The sequence below is a fragment of the Cyphomyrmex costatus genome, unplaced genomic scaffold (assembly GCF_001594065.2).
Source record: "Cyphomyrmex costatus isolate MS0001 unplaced genomic scaffold, Ccosl1.0 scaffold565, whole genome shotgun sequence".
Lineage (NCBI taxonomy): Eukaryota > Metazoa > Arthropoda > Insecta > Hymenoptera > Formicidae > Cyphomyrmex > Cyphomyrmex costatus.
The window spans coordinates 389116-395344 of record NW_017279836.1 but is presented as its reverse complement, the minus strand read 5'-3'; the positions used below and the strand labels follow the sequence as shown (position 1 = coordinate 395344).

The window sequence follows — 6229 nt, the reverse complement described above, 5'->3', positions numbered from 1 at the left end:
ATATATATATATAATATTCTGTGCTCGCATACAAAAATTTTTGTACTTTATAGCTTCATTTCAAGCATTAGCTATTATAAACGCTTTTTAATGTGGATCTTATATGAATGTATTGTATTAAATTTTATCTAATATTTAAAACATTAAATATTTTTAGTATGCTTTTTTATTTTTATATTTAAATCCTTTTTTATATTATAACAAAAGTGTCTTTCTATAACAACACGTTGTACCTATTTGCTTCTTCAATATATCTTCAATATAGATATTGGATAATCTTGCAAGTCGAGATTCGGTCTCATTAGTGAGTTCAAAAGCGCCTGTTTTATTTCATCAGATTCAACTGGTACTTCTGACTGACGAATTAAATAGCCATTCGTGATGGCATCTGTGTTCAACGAACGATGATTCTGTCTCGAAGAAGCGCGTCCGGTGACCTTTAGCTTTATAATTTATATTGAAAGATGGCAACGAGTACGCCACGAGAAAAAGATAACCTCTCCCTTGTATCTTGCTTTGTGTGAAAGGTTTCTGTTGTACAAGTATTGAAGTCGATTCGCCAAAAAAACAATACAGATTATGAAATTGTGGAAAATATCCTAATATCGTCCTAAAGCCTTAATGATATAACAAAATTTAAAAAATTGTAAAATAGAATTTATAATTTTATAATTAAAGATTTTTAAATATAAAATAATTGTTTGATATTTTTAAAGATTTTAATTCTCAAAATATAATTAAAAGCTAATTAAAATTAATTTGAAATAATAGTGAATATAGAAATACCTAAGTGTATAGGAATTTATTTTCATTAAAAGAGAATCTAAAAGAATGTTGTCTTGTTAATAAAATGTATATCCCTATTCCCCGCTTGAAGAGTGTTCTAAGTAAATTGAACGTTTTTAATTTTTCAAAATTTCCGTTAAAAATATTCCAAATTTTGAACTCACAGAATTAAAAACAAATATTAGATATTAAAAATAGATATTAAAAGAAGTGTTTAATTATTGTAACAATTAAAATAACAAAAATGATAAGAAGCACGCGTAATAAAAGTTTATAAAAGATTTATGACATGTTACACGTAGCTTGAATTTAACATCGACTTTCATATGCTTTACATTAGTTTCTTTCTAATTGCTGTATAGGAATGGTAAAGTTTGTTAACGTTAAATATGTGAGCAATGTTGAGTATATTGTCATATTTACAATACAGCACATGTAATATAATTATTGTAAAAGAATTGTAGAAATTATAACTAACGTATGAATATTTTCAATAATGATTATTATATAAAAAAAGATGTATGTACAATGTTGTAAAAGACTCGCACAAATATATAAAATATTAAAGCAGTAAAATAAGAAGTTATTTAAAAATTGATAAAGATCAAATAAATAATGGTTACTGTAAATTAAAACTTATTGTAAACATAGTTTAGAGTAAAATGTTATAAACTAAACTTTTATAAGGAAGCTTATTGCATACATTAATATTATAAGAAACAATATAGCCATCAGATTATTTCTACACTTCTCTGATAATATCTCTGTGGCATCATCTAAGTTAATCGATTATGTTTATTTTAACTCTTTATTATATCTGTCCCATCTTTGGCCTTTACCATATTTGTTTTAGACAAGTTCCTATTGTAACGTATCATCGCGGGAACCCTACTATACTAACAACAGAGAATTTTCTCTTGCTTGAGGCGACACAAAAATCATAAGAATTTAACTTTAAGTCATGTAGAATGACTCAATGGCAACTTATGTAGATTACTCAAATAGATGTTCGCTGCTTATGCAAAACTATTATTTAAACAATATGAATTCTTATTAGACCGTTAAATTTTAAACTGAATGAGATAATGCCGCAGCAGTCTAAGCTGGATCACAGGTGCTTCTAAATAATTTCGTGTGAATTTATATACTACGTATGTAATTTTTCGATTACGCGCCGAAATTTTTTCAGACTTGAAATGCAAACTATCACTAAACACTAATAAACTATCGCAGTATATAATATCACGAGTTAAATTGACTATCAATTTAACGATTATTGATGCTGTTTACGCATCTTATATCGATCTTAATAATGTTAAATAACTTTATTATTTAAAGATTTCAAGGCGTAGTTGAATCAAGATCATTTATAAAAATATTTTTTATTTATTATAATTTAAGAGAGAGATCTATATTATATTTTATATCATATCTGAAATAATCATATAAAACTAATCTACAGTAAAATTTACATTTGTTAATTTTAAATGAATTATTGACAGATTTTTGAATGTGCTATTCATAGATTTTAATATGTCATTCAACATATTACTAAGATTCGAGATGCAATGAGCATAAAAATTGTTAGATTGTTAGTCAATTTAACTCAAATTCAAAAATGAATAAAGGGCATATGAGTCAAAAATTAAAACTAATCTTATATGTCAAATTTAAAACAAAATTTTTATTACAAAGATAAAATAGAAGATTGATGTTCTTAACAAAATATAATATAATATTGACATTAGAATTCTAATATATTATATTGTTAAGAACATCAATCTTCTATTTTATCTTTGTAATAAAAAATTTTTTTTTTTAATTAGACATATAAGATTAGTTTTAATTTTTGACTCTTATGCCCTTTATTCATTTTTAAATTTGTTTATTAACAAGAGTTCTTTATATATAATTTTATCAATTTAACTCGTGATAGTACTGCGGTAGTTTATTAGTTTGCGTTGTAAGTTCGAAAAAATTTCAGCTTACATTTAGGGATTTAATACGTAGTATATAAATTCACACGAAATTATATTAAAAGCATCCAAAATTCAGCTTGATCGTAAATATCTCATTCTCATCGACTTATTCTCTCTCATCCGTATTTAGTTTAAATATATTATTTTAAATTAATTTTGTTTCTACCCTTATTTAAAACGTCAACTGTTTTTATTCGTTCTAAAATAGCTAATTGTGGACTCCACACAAACACACACACACACACATACGCGCGCGCGCGCGCACGCCACACACTTTTCAAGGCATTCATTAAGATTGATCCAGAATACTAATTCGCGTAGAACATCATCATTATGTAAATGAAAACTCTGTATAAGAAGTATCCGTTTTATTGAGGCCGGTATAAGTTTAACTCTCTGAAAATTATACGGTTATGTAAATGTAAAGGAACTTGCAAACAATATTCTTTCAATGCGCTTTGCATGTACGAAATGACATATTATTTCGTGAAAAAAAAACAGGACTGTGATTTGCACAATATAAACCGTCCCTTCCCTCTTTTTTCCCGTAGAAGTTGTCTTTAATGGAATTTATATATGACGGGATTTATTTGCAAACCATTTACCGATGACATGAGTAATCATCTTATTCTTGCAACTGTAGGATGTTCAAAAGACTTTAAGAAAGAGGAGGAGGTTGCGCTTTCTCAAGAGTCTTGAGGGATCATTTAAATTTAAAATGCAACGCAATAGCACGTAAAGAACCTTTCGAAACTCCGTTGTGCAGGTACACGCGCGTATCATTTTTATCGCAAACGAGTCTCTCGCTGCACGTGACAAGTAGGGCAATTATTAGAGCATAATAAGCACGGACACCCGGTAGTATGTTCTAAATCCCGAAAAGCTGGTCAAAATACGAAAGAATTGTTCAATTTATACGAAATTTGATACCTAAGAATTTTCAAAGTCACTGATTATAAATCTGAAGTCAAAATTGCAAAAAAAAAATAGCGCAGCCATCCAATATGGCAGATATAACTTTTATAAATACCTACATTTAATGTATAGTTAAAATCTAATATCACGAGGTTTTTAAAATCGTTGATTACGAATTCGATGTCAAAATTACAAAAGAACAAAATGGCAGGTCCGATATATGGTCGATATATGCATAGAAGTGCACATGTTTCATATTTCATTTAGACTAAAATAAAGATAATAAATATTGGCAATGTAACAAAAATTGTAATACTTGGTAAAAATTTGTTATTACTTGTTTTGTTATTTTGCTGTTACTTGTTTTATTTGTTTTGATGTTACTTGTTTTTTTAATTGGTTTTCTACAGAAGGCTCCATTTTATATTATATAATTAAAATCGGTGATAAATTTTAGCATACCTCTGAACAGATCGTTACTTTTTTTCTTTTGTACACACCAACTGTTACTCACACGAAGGTCACTTTAAAATTGGATTATTGACAGATAAAAACGGTTGACTCTTCTTAACTGTGCTATTGTATTTAGCATTTGAAACTTCTACCCAACTCAACACTATATACATTTTCTAAATAGAAACCTTTTTTTACTTTTAGCTAGCTTTTCAGGATTTGGATGGATATAGGTGCGATCCGTGCAGATTAAGCAAACAATCGATCACTCTCACAAAATATCCCTAGATACTTCATTTACATTTGGAGAAAGCGAGAGTCTGCGAGATGCCGGCCGATAAGCGACGTGGACTTTGATGGCCTTTTTCTCATTGAGTAGACGTATGGATCGTGTAAGGTGCAAAATGTGTTACGCAACACAATCGAGCGTTAAAATTTCTAATCACGCGACTGTCGCTAATAGACACACGGAAGACAGTCGATCAAATCGCGAGATATAATCACTAAAGATATAGAATTTCTTTTGTGTGGATCTTTCTGACAAAATTGCTCGGATAAATGAAAAGGCGCTCCAAAGAGCGTTGTGTCATTTATAGAAGTAGATTTTATTATAATAATTAAAAATGACAAGGTGCAATTAAAAACTTTCTACATAATCCTAAGGTATTAAAATTTTAGTTGATATAATAATTACTTAATAAAAGATTTATGTTAATTTCTATAAATATGAAAGATAATTTAAAGCATACACAAAATCTTTATAAGACTTTAATTAAATCCTATCTTAAGAGAACGCAATAAATTTATAATTTTCATAAATAAGTAGATTCTATTTCAGTAGTGTTTTTGCCAGATTTTATATGTAAACTACGTAATCTTTCCTGTTAAATAAATGTCAAAGATTTTATAGGAACAATATATTAATATCTAAAGAGGTAACATTGGAATATTTTCGAATTAATATTCTGAATAATGTTCGCGTTAGGAGAAAATGTATGTATGGCAATAAAAAGTAATAGTAATAGTAGTAATGTTTAACCAGTAGTCATATTACATATTTTGTAACAGCCGATTATTGAATCATAGTGCCCATTATTAATACATAATCGCGTTATTGATAGAATATTGATTGTAAAAATTACGCGGTAAGAGGATTCAACAATAAGTTCACAAGTTATTAATAATCCTTATCTCGTAATTATAATATATGATCATTTGTAACAGCTGGTTTATGAAGCTGTATTATTAATATTCGACTATTACAGCATACGTATGTACATTACGAAAGCAGATAATGTAACAAATGTACAGCGCGTGCTAAAAGGATTCCGGAAAAGTTAACGTAATTTTATACAATTTATATAAAAATTATAGACAAAATGTCTATAATTGTATAAGCAAAATATGTATTAATAAATAAATAAGTATGTATATGTATATATTAATGTAAAATAAATAAAAATGTGTAAAATATTTATATATATGTATGTGCGTCACTATTTATACATATACATACATAGAAATTTGTATTCTTATTTTTCTTAAAAATATTATCTCTTTAATGTATTGTTATATATTAAATAGGGTAACTCTGGTATATATGTCGCACTTAACAAAAACTTAATTTATTAAGTATTATTTATTATGTGTTTAAGGTAAACAAACTATATCAGTAATAATTTTGTACTGTCTATTACTACGAAAAATATTAGAAATCCAAAATACTTATTTTTTATTGTTAGAATAGAAAGAGGATCTATGTGTGCTATGGTTGGTTATCACCAGATTTAGTAACCTACGGAAAGAGGGCAACACTAGATTTTCATATTCAATTCAGTTTTCTCATCTACTTTATGTTTTGCTCTATGTTCTTCTTCTGGTGGCGTCCGTCGCACGTACAAAGTTTGTTTCTCTCGCTTAATACGAATGATCATATTCTGTTCCTTTTGAGTTGTGTGACGTATAAAAATATATCTCATATTAATAGAAGTTCTGTGTGTGCTTGTGTCTCGAAACCCACGATCCCCAACAGGTTATGGGCCCAGTCGCGTCTCGTTAACTGCGCGCGTATTTAGAAGAACGGCATCTCAAAAAAA

The 6229-nt window shown here is 28.0% G+C and overlaps 1 protein-coding gene across 1 annotated transcript in view; it reads right to left on the bottom strand.

Moving 5' to 3' along the window:
- Positions 1-6229, bottom strand: part of LOC108779193 (proline-rich extensin-like protein EPR1) — a 24840-nt gene that overhangs the window by 4977 nt on the left and 13634 nt on the right. The gene's annotated exons all lie outside the window — the stretch shown is intronic.